Genomic DNA, 13,877 nt, shown 5'->3' on the forward strand with positions numbered 1-13,877 from the left:
CTGCCATCCTGTTCAAGGACCTAAGTTGAACAGATGCCCCACCCCACAGAGATAATGGTCCCTAGAGGAAGCAAGATTGGGCAATCTACTTCCATAGTGCTACCACCGCCAAAACCCAAGGAAGTGTCGCTATGAGTTGGATCCAAGTCTACAACAGTGGGTGGTGGGTTAGAGGAAGCGAGTAGTGGGAGTTGGGACCGGAAGCGTAGAATCCCTCAGGCCTCTGCATTCTTGCTGCGTATGCTGCCAACCACAATACTACAGCAACTGTCTCCCTTTCAGTTCCAAAAGAGAGAATTCAGAGGACAGACTCCTCTGGAAGTCAGAGAAGCAATGGTCTTGGTAATTTATTTGTTCAAATGGACAAGAAATGGAGAATGATTTCAGCCTTGGTAGCAAAAATGGCTGTTGCAACTAACATTCCCAACACTTAGGGCTTTTGATCTAAGCACAGATTTCCATGTGATATTCACTATTGTGGTAATTAACGTTATGTGTCACCTTGGCTGGGCCTGGTTTTGCGTGGCTGGGCAGCTGGATGCAGTTACTCCCCCATGATGAGACTGGTAATCAGCTCCATGGAGGAATCTACTGGAGCAGCCTTAGGGATGTGGTCTGCTTCCAGTATATGAGAAGACAGCTTTGAGAAAGATCTCTGAGCCTTTTGGCAGGCTTGGACCCTGAGTATAGCTGAGTCTTCCTCTCAATGGCCTGCCATGTTGTCTGCTGACCTTGGGACTGTAGATGGTTGAACTAGCGGCCTGCCATGTTGCTTGACAACCTTGAGACTGTGCCATTTTACTTGTTGACCTTGGGTTTGTCGGCCTCAGCAGCCAGCAGCTGCCTGAGCTAAGAGACGCTTCCACTTTCAGTGGGCTAGGAGCAAGAGGGTAATTTTAGGAGCTCTGGTAGCATAGTGCCTAAGGCACTTGACTGCTAACCAGAAGGCTGGCGGTTCAAACCCACCAGCCACTCCTCGGAAGGAAGGTTGGGCAATCCTACTTCCGTAGTGATACTGCCTCGGAAACCCAAGGAGGGGTCGCTATGAGTCGGGGCCGACTCGACGGCAAATAACAACAACAACAGGAGCAAGAGGCAGAGATGAAGCCAAAGTCGAGGGGCTTTCACCCAGCACTTAGAACTCAAACTTCTAGCCTCTTAAACTGTAAGAGAATAAATCCCCATTCGTTAAAACCACCATTTGTGGTATTATCTGTTAGAGCAGCACTAAACTGAAAAACCAAACTCACTGCTGTTGAGTGGGATCCTACTCACAGCGACCCCTCCTTGGGTTTCTGAGGCAATATCAATATGGAAGTAGATTGCCCGATCTTCCTTCTGAGGAGTGGCTGGTGGCTTTGAACCGCCAGCCTTCTGGTTAGCAGCCCAATGCCTTAGGCACTACACCAGCAGAGCTCCTGTGTGAACAGTAAGTTACTATATAATTCTAGTGACCAGGACGTTTGTTGTCAGGAGCTGTTGAGTCGAAATGCTGCCCAGTCCCGCACCACCCTCAGAATGATTGCTATGTTTGAGCCCATTTTCGCAGCCACTGTGTGAATGCATCTCATTTAGGGTCTTCCTCTTTTCACTGAAGGAGCTCTGGTGGCATAGTGCCTAAGGCATTTAAATTCTATCCAGAAGGTTGGTGATCCAAACCTACCAGCCACTCCATGGAAGGAAGACTGGGCAAGTCTTAAAGATTTATCACCTCAGAATTCCAAAGGGGGTTGCTATGAGTCAGAATTGACTCGATGGCAGTGAGTTTTGTTTTGTTTTGTCTTTTCACTGGCCCTACACTTTATTGGGGAGCTCTGGTAGCATAGTGGCTAAAGGCACTTGACTGCTAACCAGAAGGCTGGCGGTTCAAACCCACCAGCCACTCCTTGGAAGGAAGATGGGGCAATCTACTTCCGTAGTGATACTGCCTTGGAAACCCAAGGAGAGGGCGCTATGAGTCGGGTCCGACCCGATGGCACATAACAACAACAACAACAACACTTTACTGAGCATGATGTCCTTCTCCAGAGATTGGTTCCTCCTGATAACCTGCTCCAAGTAAGTGAGATGAAGGTTTACCATCCTTTGCTTCTGTAGAGTGTTCTGGGTGTACGTCCTCCAAGACATGTTGGTTTGTTTTTTCTGTCAGACCATGGTATATTCTGTATTCTTCACCAACACAATTCAAAAGCAGCAATTCTTCTCCAGTCTTCCTTTTTATTGTCCAGGTTTCACCAGCAAGTTTACCAAACAACAACAACAAAAAACCCCAAACCAGTCACTCTCAAGTCCATGAGCCTATATATATTGAAAGAGAACTGTGCTCCATAGGGTTTTCAAGAATGTGAACTTTCAGAAGTGAAGGTACCTCTGGTTGGGTTAAAACTACCAACCTTCCAGTCAACTGCTGAACTGTTTATACCATCCAGGACTCCAGGAAATACACTAATGAGTGTATGTTATAAGTGGAATTCTGGGAGGGTGTGATTAGCTTACCTGGCTAATCACTGTGACGAGCTTCTGGCTGAGTTTGAAGGGAGGAATAAAAGTTCCCTAAAATGCCACATCCAAGAGCCTGAAGCAGGATGGATGTGCAACAGCTGGCAGGACTGGAGTCCCGACACATGGCTGGAGATGTCAGCTGGGTCAATGTTACAGGATTTGGGGTTCCATAGAAATGAGGTTGGTACTCAGGTTTCTGACTTCAAACTCAATCTTCTTTCCTATCATCTCTGCTTTGGAAGACAGCCCAGAGCCTTCTTAGCTGGTACCATGACTCACAAAGGCTGGTCATAACACTGCCCCCTAAGCAAAATTTGTCACTCCTCTTGAACCTGAGCCCTTCCATGTTTGACAGGAATTATCAGTGTCCTCGCCCAAATCACAATAAAATTTAAAAAGAAGAAGAAGAAGAAGAAGAAGAAGAAGAGGAGTTGTCATTGTCCATCTAGCTAGGTCTTTTCAAGTCGAATATCCCTAGTCCCTTCCACGATTCCTCTTAGGGTATCATTGTGGTCACGTTCATCAGGATGTGCTGTGGTTTAAGAGCTTACATGGAAAGAGGCATTGGTGGTTCTGTGGTAGAGTTCTCACCCTTCTCACAGGAGAGTTGGGTTTGATTCTCAGCCAGTGCTTCTCATAAATGGCCACACTCCATCGTCAGGGGAGGCTTCAGTGTTGCTCTGATGCGGAACGGGTTTCAATGGAGCTTCCAGAATAAGATGGACTAGGAAGAAAGATCTGGCAATCTATTTCTAAAAAGTCAGCCAATAAAAACCATGTGGATCACAACAGTTTGACTGCAACCAATTAGTTCATTCTGCTGGGCATGGGGTCACTATGATTTGGAGGCAACTCAAACTCAACTTAGTGGGGGCGCTCCCTCTGTGCTCTGGGAGAATTAAAGGGGCAAATTCTTAAGCAGTCTCCATGTCTCTTTTTCCAAAGTTTTAAACTGATTGTCTAAGTTACCTAGTGCTACCATAAACAAATACAGTAACACAAGTGAGTGGATTTAAAGAACACACATTTATTGTCTTACAGTTTGGGAGGCTGCTTATTCAAATCAGGGCATCAATTCTGGAGGAGGATCCTTCCTCCTTGGCATTCCTTGACTTGTAGAGGGATCTTTACATGACGTCTGTCTTCCCCTTGTGTGTGTGTCTCTCTGTGTCCTTATAAGACACCATTCACAAGGAATTAGATATAGAGCCCACCCTACCCAGTTATGATCTCATTAACATAACAAAAGAAAACCCTACTCCCAAACAAGGTCGTGTAGATAGGCACAGGGGTTAGGTCTTCAGCATCTTCTTGGGGAACATAATTCAATCCATAACATTGTGCTAAAAGTTAAACTTATCTTGAATGTATTTTAATAAAACTTTCTCTATTCTTGAATACATTTGTATGAAAACATTCTATATTCTTTACAAAGCATTCTCTCCACAGTCTCTCAATATTGCCTGAGAATTTTATATCCAGTAATGGTAAGATGTATATTTATTCTTAATTCCCAAACAGTAGGTAAAAGAATAGAAACAACGTTCCTGTCTTTAGCCATTGGATTATGAGAATCGTGAAAGCAAGGACTTGTTTTCCCTCAATCATGTGCTTCTGGCTCCCAGCAAAGTGTCTGGCTCAGTGTAGGCATGTAATTTTTAATCAACAAATACAGTGTTGCTATGAGCCAGATACCCTTTGAAATGCTTCACAAATATCAACTTATTTAATCCTCATCATAGGCCTATGAAGAAGAAACTAATGTCATACTGCAAAACCGTTGTGGAGGGAGGCATCTGACTTCCTGTAATTTCACAAGGAGGAGAGAGAATCAAGAATGTCAACAGCCCAGCCCAAAGTTGATTCCTATGAGGTGGAGGTCAGACATGCTGCCACCCTCCAACTTTGTTACCAATTTTGACACCAACAATCCCATTCATGGTACTTTCTACTTCTCTTTGGAGTTGATAATTTGTTGCGACGGCCACACAGAACTCACACAATACTCACAATTATGGGGCTTATTAGGGAAGTAATAGATTTCAATTCACAATCAGAAACAATTTGGGATATGGTTCTTCAATCAACCATACTGTAGCTTCTCTCAACTGTGCCAGAGGCAGGCTGCTGTCTGGCCTCAGCCCTGCTCAGGCAAGCATTACAAAGCTCTTTCAACTTTGCAGGTAGGTGCCCAGAGAGGCACCTCACTCTGCCAGCAAGCCTCCACTGAAGGCACTCAGCTTTTGCACACTGTGGACAGGAGTCCCGTCTCATCCTACCCTGTCTTGTGCCAGTCTCTTGGCTCTCCTGCCTCTGCCACTTGGTGCTATCTCTCTGCCATCTCTCTACTGTGTCTCTGCCATCTCTCTGCCAAGTGTTAACAGCTTTCTCTCTCTGTCTCCTGGATCAAGGAGGTCTAGTAACAGGAATCTTGGGTCTAAAGACACGCTCTGTTCCTGGTTCTTTCTTGATGGTAGTGAGATCTCCCTTTCCACCTGTGGGATGGCTTATTTTAAGCCAAGTGGCATGGCAAAACTGGTCGATGCCGACATTAGGGTCCCATACATCTTATTTCCAGGTCCTACCCCCACAACGGTGCCATGTACCTTATTTACATTATTAACAAGCTGTACAATTCTCTTGGTGGGCCCCAAGGACCTCACATTTGCGTGGTCCCATCCAGTCATCTGGTGGGAGTAACAAAGACCATGACTAGAAGGGCCATATTAAGTAATTCACTGTATCACACATACCCATGTCACATATGTGTAAATTGGGGCATAGAGGGACTAAGCAATTTGCCTAAGGACTCAGAGGGAGTGGCAGACCTGGGTACAAACTCACACTGACTCCCATGTCCTTGTTGCTCTCAGGCACTCTGCCCCACTGCCACTCACCAATGCTGAATGAGAACATGATCACTGGACTTATCCATCAAGAATGCTTTTATAATTGAGGTTTCTGATTTCATTTATTCTACAAATATTTAATGAGTGCTTACCATGTGTCTAGCATCCTGAAAGAAATTTTGGAGAAATACAGAGACTCATAAGAACTTTATAATTTTGTTAGGGAGGAAAAAGACACACACACTTAACATTACAGAATATGTTAAGTGTCACACTAGACATAGATGTTGTGGGAATTCAGAAGAAGAAAGGCTTATGTGAGATTATGAAGGGGCCATGTGTCAGGAAGCCTCTAGGTGGCCCCCATGATTCCTGCCCCTGCTGTTCATTCAGCCTGTATATTCCTTTCTCCTGGAGTGTGGGTGGGACCCATGACTTTCTTCCAGTTAAGGAATATGGCAAAGGTGAAGAGGTTTTCCAGATGTAACTGGGGTCTTAACGTCAGTTGATTTTGAGTCAGGCCCTGAGTGGCCCCAATGTAATCACATAAAAGTCCTTAACAGAGGGCCTGGGCCCTTCCTGAGTTGAGAGACTCTCTTTACCAGCTTGGTTAACTGAGCAGTAATGCTAGAGAAGTACATTGAGGGCAAACCTGAGCGTAGCCCCCAGAAAACAGCCTGCCAAAAGCCAGGACCCCTGCTCAAAACACCACAAGGAAATACATTCTTCCAATGATCTGAGTGAGCTTGGAAGCAGATTCTTCTTCAGGTAGACTTCCAGATGAGAACACAGCCTGGCCTACACCTTGACTGCAGCCTTTTGAGATCCCAAGCAGAAGATATAGCTAAGATGTGCTCCTGACTCACAGAAACTGAGAAAATAAATAGGTGTTGTTTTAGGCAACTAAAACCAAAACAAACAAACAAACAAAAAAACTCACTGCCATTGAGTCAATTCCAAATCATAATGACCCCCATTCGGTTTTCAAGACCGTAAATCTCTACAGAAATAGATTGTCCTGTTTTCTTTCTGTGGAGCAGCTGGTAGATTTGAATCATTGACTTCCAGTTAGCAGCCAAAATGCCTTTTCCACTATGTCACTAGAGCTGAGCGTGTGGTAATTTGTTATGCAGCGATGGTTAACCACTACATACCACTCTCCGGACCCAGGAGACATGGTTCCCAGGTTTTGTGAATCTGGACTGTTGTTGTTGTTATGTGCCATTGAGTTGCACCGACTCATAGCGACCCCTCCTTGGGTTTCCGAGGCAGTATCACTACAGATGTAGATTGCCCCATCTTCCTTCCCAGGAGTGGCCGGTGGGTTTGAACCGAATCTGGATAGTAAACAGCAATGATAGAGGTAGGCAGGTCAGGAGTTGCAAGCACGCTGAGCGGGAAAAGGAAGATGATGAAGACTTCCATTCTAATTTTGGAGAAAATATCACCCAATGCCTGTAGGCAACTGAAGGTTGGGAGTGGAATTGAGGTGAGAACTTGGGTTTGATAGAAAATTTGGTCCTCATTAGCATAGAGGTGACAGTTGAAGTCCCGAGAATAACAGAGTCCTCCAAAAGGGGTCCAGAGAGATCAGAGCACAAGATGAGGGGTGGTAGATAGATCCTGGGGAGAGGCCAGTGATGGGCTTGGGATAAGGAAGGCAGAACCGGGTGCAAGAAAACCAGGGCTTGTGTAGAGTCTTAGAAAGGATGGTCATCTTGTTCTGTTTGCTGGATGTTCCCCTCTTTCCTCCAAGTTTAAATGTAATGCAAGCCCTAAGAGGTGGTTATTTTGTCTCTATTTTACGTGTAAGAAACCGAGGACTCAAGAGTTTAAATACCTGGATCAATACCACACTAACAGTAAGTGGAGGATGGATTCGAACCCGGATCTCACATCGAATCCCAGGATCTTCTCGCTACACATTTAATTGTCCTAATTTTCCAAAGGAGGGTAAGATGGCTACACAGAGGACAGAGGAGAACGTGAACTGCCTCAGGGTTTCAGGGGGCCTCTATTTGCCTGCTAACCAGAAGTCTGGCGGTTCAAACCCACCAGCCACTCCTCCGAAGGAAGGTTGGGCAATCCACTTCCGTAGTGATACCGCCTCGGAAACCCAAGGAGGAGTAGCTGTGAGTCTGATCCCACTGGAGGGCAGCAAGAGAGAGAGAGTTTGTCCTCTCTATCGCCACCAGCCACTCCTCGGAAGGCAGGGTGGGCAATCCTACTTCCGTAGTGATACTGCCTCGGAAACCCAAGGAGGGGTCGCTATGAGTAGGGGCCGACTCCACGGCACGTAACAACAACAACAACAACAACAACAACAACAACAACATCGCCAACAGAGGGCGCAGGAGCTCAGGCTCCCGGGGCCGAGGCAAGCGCATGCGCAGGAACGGCTACACGCGCCCTTGCTCGCTGTCGTGCGCCGGGCCGGCGGGGGCGGGGCACGCCGTACGCCTGGCCGGGGGCGGAGCAGCAGCGGCGGCGGCGGGTCTGCGGAGTGGAGCCGGCGCCGGGCTCAGGGTGAACGAAACGCCGTAGTGCAGAGGCCGCGTCCGCCCCGGAGCCATGGAGATCGGCACGGAGATCAGCCGCAAGATCCGGGTGAGGCCCGCGTCGGCCGGCGCCGGGTGGGAGCGGGGGCGGGAAGCGGGCCCTGGGCTGGGCCGCGGCGGGCGGGCGGTTGTCAGGAGTAACGGGGACGGTGGGCCCGGCCTGGCCGCCGCGGCCTGGCCACCACGGACGCTCCTGACGGAACTCGGGTCAGCGAGCGGCGCCTCCTCGCCCCGGCCACTTCGGGCCTGAGCGCAGACGCGGCCTCGGACTGCGGGGTGAAGGAGGAGTACCTGGGAAACGGAAGGATGCGTGCTTGCCGAGTGGGAGCCGCGCTCGCGTCGCGGCTGGAGGGGGCGCCGCGGGGCGGTGGGGGCCGAGGTGCCTCCCCGCCCCCATCTGGCCGCCGAGGGGCTGGGGGAGCTGTGCGCACCATCAAAGTTGCCTCCGCGCCGCGGAATCGTCAGGTTTCCTCAGAGCCGCCTTTCTCATGTGCACGTTTTTTTCCCCCTCAGAGTGCCATTAAGGGGAAATTGCAAGAATTAGGAGCTTATGTTGGTAAGTTTTTTTGTTGTTGTCGCTGTTGTTAGCCTAATAAAATTTGGAGTTTGTAGTAATTGAATTTTAGTGAATGCATTTTCCCCATCGTATTTTTGGAGAGAGCCCTGCTGCCTTTTGTAAATCTTGTTTTTTTTTTTTTCAAACCTCCCTCTAACAGGGTGTCTGCAAATTGTTTGGCTGCTCCTATTAAGGTTCCGTTATATTTCCTTTAATGTTTGTCGGGTTTTATTTTATTATCTCGATCCTTCCTTTCCCCTAACACTTGTTTCCACAACTCTTATTTTGGATATGAATGTTTGAGGCGTTTGCTTCCAGTGGGTCAGTGAGTTTTGTTTTCGATCACTTTATTTTTTTCTTCCCTCTTTCTCCCTTACCTTGCAACCGTAACGTTTCCTCTCCCTCCTATTCTTTTGTGGTTTATAATTGGGTGTTTACTCTGGGTCAGTTACTGCGCTTAACTGTTGTGTATTCATTAATTTATTCTAATTCCCCAGGAGAACACTGCAAGGTGCGTGGTGATATCCCCCACTGTACAAGCGAGGAAACTTAAGTCTTTACCTGCTTGAGGAAGGTTTTATAATTAACACCTGGGTGTGTTCGGCTCCAAAGCCCGTGGAATCTATAAAAATAACACCAGTTGGAGCAATTTTTAAAGGGTGGGAGACACCGAGGTGCTCCGAAGTCAAAACTGTTTTCATGGTTATACTAAGATGGTACTTGTCAGTTTCACTGTGTTGACATTCAGATTGTGCATAAGCTGGGTTGGGTAAAATTGTTGGCACTTTAGTGTGAATCAAAATTGTCACATTATTCTCCACCCCCAACTTGCAGTTAAAAAAAAAAATCCGGTTTCACTTAAGAATGTGATTGATGAAGCAGTAGTATTATTATTTAAACTCTGGCCCATTGGTTATGTCTTTAATATTCAATGTGAGGAACTAAGGTACTCTGCTGAGTCCTTCATGTATACATACAGCACTTTTGGTGTACTGGTCTTCATGTATACATACAGCACTTTTGGTGTACTGAAGTATGTTGTCTTATGGAAAAACGTTTCTTTGAGTTGAGAACTGAACTAGCCACTTTCTGAATGGAACATCATTTTTTTATAAAATGGGTGAGTTGGAAATGTCCACAGCAGAACATACGCCGATTCAACAGTTTGTCCACGAACTGTTCAGTGACATTGATCACATTCTTCAGGTTGTGTAACCATTCTCAACCTCCTTTACTGAGTTGTTCCTCTTCCATTAGCACAAAGTCATTGCCCCCTAAGTTTCCTATCATTCCAGTTGATTTTGTGGATTTGATCCCAATGCTCATGGCAGACATTGTTTACTAATTAAACTGGTTGATTTAAAGAAGACTTCCGGGGATATTTTTGGTTAAAAGATGTCTCAGGGCAATAGTTATGAGAGTTCATTCTGCTTCAGTGGCTCTCAGAGTCTGGATTCTAAGAGAATTGTGTTCTGCATTTTTTCCCTTTTGCTCAGGATTCTTGTGGTAGCGTAGTGCCTAAGGCACTTGACTGCTAACCAGAAGGTTGGCGGTTCAAACCCACCAGCCACTCCTCGGAAGGAAGATGGGGCAATCTACTTCTGTAGCGATACCGCCTCAGAAACCCAAGGAGGGGTCGGCTGTGAGTCGGGTCTGACTCGATGGCACATAACAACAGGATTCTTGTGTAGAATCTTTGATCAAAACATGGAACATTTTTAACTTCTAAGGACTGACAAACTGTTCATGTACGTTTAGGTGTCTGGGCAGACACCTTGAAAATGAGCAAAGGAAAAGAACTGATAGTCATTGTTGCCAGTGACAAAAGTTGAGCTTACAGATGAATATTAGAATTTTGGAAAATTTATGTCTACCTTCATGGCCTCACCAGCTTACCAGGATTTAAAGGTCTTTCTTTTGAAAACAAGGGTGATATCAGTGAATGTGTTGCTTTTTTTTATTGTATAATGGAAATTATCAACATGTCCATAGTTTACATAGCTCAGTGAACAAGTATTTTCCAAATAATCAATGAGTGATGTTACCAAATCATGCGTGGGAAAAAGATCCATTAAAGGTGCGGATGAGTCAACAGATTTTCTTGTAACAGTGGGGGAAAAAATGTCTTTGATGGAGTTGTAGATACCATGTGGCAGCGAACCTTTATGAACTACCACTGGTCAGATTTTAGCGCAGTGTCGCAGAAGAATAGCCCGTGACCTGAAAAGGCTATACACTGCTCTTTTCCAACTAAGTGTCTGTGTGAGACCAGCTTTTCTTTTCTTTTTTTTTCATGTTCTTCAATTAAAACGCTGTATAGTAACAAATTAAATTCAGCAGGAGAAATGATAACCCAGCTGTTTTCTTTTAAAGACGTTTATAAAAATAAAAAACAAGATAACTCTTTGCACTAAATCTTTATTTTTTGTTTTAGAAAATGTAATTTTCATAAATAATGGCAGTTAAAACCCACCAGCTACACCAAGGGAGAAAGATGAGTCATTCTGCTTCCAGAAAGATTTATAGCCTTGGAAACTCTATGGGACAGTTCTGCTCTGTCCTGTAGGACCACTGTGAGTTGGAATTGATGCAGTTGGCAGTGGATCCCTCCCCCTCCTTTAAATGCTACTGATATTAATACGTGGGTTTGTTGTTAACATGTGCTAGGTGTATTACTTTTAAGAATTCTTAGTCTCAGTTTCTAGTATGAGTATGGATAGATTAGATATCAGTAGATACAATCAAAACATGTAAACAAAAGGGGGCCTCAGACCAGAAAGTGTGAGACTTGCTAATTTGTTGGGTACCTACCAAGTGCTGGGCAAGTTTCACGCAGATGAGAAAATTGAGTTCAGAGAGGTTAAGAATAAAGCTGAACCTGAATTTATTCTTTTATTCCTTTAACATTTGATGATTGCCACCTAGGTACAAGGAACTTGCTTTGGGTTCAAAAGAGAAATCCACAGAAAACCTACGCTAAGGCTTTTTCTTATTTCAGCATATGAGAGCACTAACACGTTTGAGTCTAAATTTAGTCTCACTAATGACTGCTCTCATTTATACAAAGGGTGCGGGTGGTGCATTGGTTACGTGCTTGCCTGCTAACTGAGAGTTCAGAGATTTGAACCCACTTAGGCTCTGTGGGAGAAATGTTGTCAGTCTCCTTCCATGAAGAGAATAGCTGAGAAAACCCTATGGGGCAGTTTTATCTGTTACAGTGGGTTGCTATGAGTCGAAAATTGACTCGTCAGCACCCAACAACGTTGTTTACACTTTGTACATGAGATTGCCGTGAGTCAGAACTGATGGGATGGGAGCTACCAGCAACAACAGAAATGCCACACCAAGAATTCTGAGTTTATGAAAAACTTGGCTGTAAGTTTAACCTAGTCTAAGGTAAGAATGTAATTATAGTGAAAATCTGTATTTTCAATTTTCAAAGCATTTTCACCTAGCTTTATTTGTTGTGAACACAATGCTGGAATGGCAGGTAGCGTCACTTTTTTTTACAAATAAAGAGATGGGAGTGTTGGGCCCAACAGAGATGGTTGTTAGCAGATTTGAGACAAAAGTACTCAGGTCTTCTGCATCCTTGATTGTTATGCTAACTTCCTATGGGAACTTGGTGAGCTGAGCTCACAGATGGACAAGCCACTCCTGTGTTCTCTGTTAGCTCACCACCAGAGTCTGTCTGTCTGGTTAATACATTGTGCTACAGCTCCTCGCCTTGCTGGCCTCTGTTATTTACTGAGAAGTGTCTTTTTCTGTTTGTGGTGGCCTGTGCTTCATAAATGTTGATTAAGTGGCTAAAGGGGTTGCTGTCAGGCTCCATTGGAAATAAAATAACATAGTTAACTAATCTACGTTAATAATGAGTTATCGTAATTTCAGATACATCATTGTCCTGAACAGAGTGACTTTCTCATCTCTTTCTTTATGCTAAACACAGTCCTGAAAGTTAGGATCATAGAAACAATTTTTCAATAAGCACTTAAATACCTGTTTTCAAGACCTTGAGTGGGATAGAAAGGTAACTCCTCCTTCCTAGGGCTGGGAAGGCTTGTGTATGTAGTTGTTTAAATGCAGCTCTTCAGTGAGATGGCAGTTGTAATTCATAGTAGCCTTTCATTGACATTTTAGAAGTAAGCGCATGAAGTCTTTGAAAGTTACTGTCTTTTTCTTTTCAGTATATTGGTTTTATTTATTTATTTATTTTTTATTGTGATTTGGGTGACGATTTACAGAGCAAATTCACTTTTCATACAGCAGTTTACATATACTTTGTCTCATGACATTGACCACAGTTTACCACAATGCAACAGCTCCCCTCTCACTTCCTCCCCAGTGTCTATCCCTCCGTGGACTCCTGCTCCCTAAGCTGTCTCCCTGTGTGTAGACAGCCCTTCTTTCTCAGTGATTGTTCTCTCCAAGGAGTGTATCTACCTCAGGTAAATGTTCAACTCATTGCCTGTCTTCTGTTTGGCTGGAAACCACAGGTGTGGGTTCAATTCCAGACCTGAAGGACAGCTAGGGGCCATAGTCTTAGGGTTCCACCAGGTTCTATTGGACCAGCAAACCTGATCTCCACCTTTTTTTTTTTTCCTCCCTCCAAATGATTTTGAGTTTTGTTCCACATTGTTCTCCCTCTCTATCAAGGATCTGCTACATAGATCCCCTTCCAAGTGGATGTCATTGGTAGCCGGGCACCATCTAGTTCTTCTGGTCTCATAGTCATATAGGCTGCAGATCAGATGGTGTACCAGTTGGTAGGACTATTTGTTTCCATGAATTTTGGTTTTCTTCATTCTTCTTTGCTCTGGACAAGGAGAGACCCATCGTTGCATCTAGACGGCAGTTTGCTGGCTTTTAAGATCCCAGTTGCTACTTGCCAAAGTAGGAGGTGGAACAATGTTTTATATAGTATGTTATGCCAATTGAGCTTGATGTCCCCTGCGACTATGGTCCCAAGCCCACAAGTTCAACTACTCTGTCCCTTTGGGTAGCTGGCTGTGACCAAGCTGTGACCACAGCCTTCCCCTTGTCAACTCTACTGTACACCTGGGAATTCTGATCATTAACGTAAACTTATAGGACCATTGTCTGCCAACCTTATGTATGTTCTTGGATACCCTCCCCATTTCATAGACATACCTAATAGTTCAGCCTGTCCATCCATCTATCCACCCCTATACCCATGCTTGCCTTCACTGACAACGCGGTACTTTATGTGCAAAAGGGTTCATATTTGTTGTCTGTACCTCCCGTGTACCTCTCTCTGTCTTTCTTATCCTCAATGCTGCCACATTGGTGACTCACATTGCCCTTCTCTTCACCCAAATCAATACTTTTCTCTATCTATCTAACCACGTTCCCTCCCCTCCCCTCCCACCCCTGGTAACCAACAAAGAAAAT

This window comes from Orycteropus afer, unplaced genomic scaffold, assembly GCF_000298275.1.
Source record: "Orycteropus afer afer isolate SDZICR_OR568_19922 unplaced genomic scaffold, OryAfe1.0 scaffold00745, whole genome shotgun sequence".
NCBI lineage: Eukaryota > Metazoa > Chordata > Mammalia > Tubulidentata > Orycteropodidae > Orycteropus > Orycteropus afer.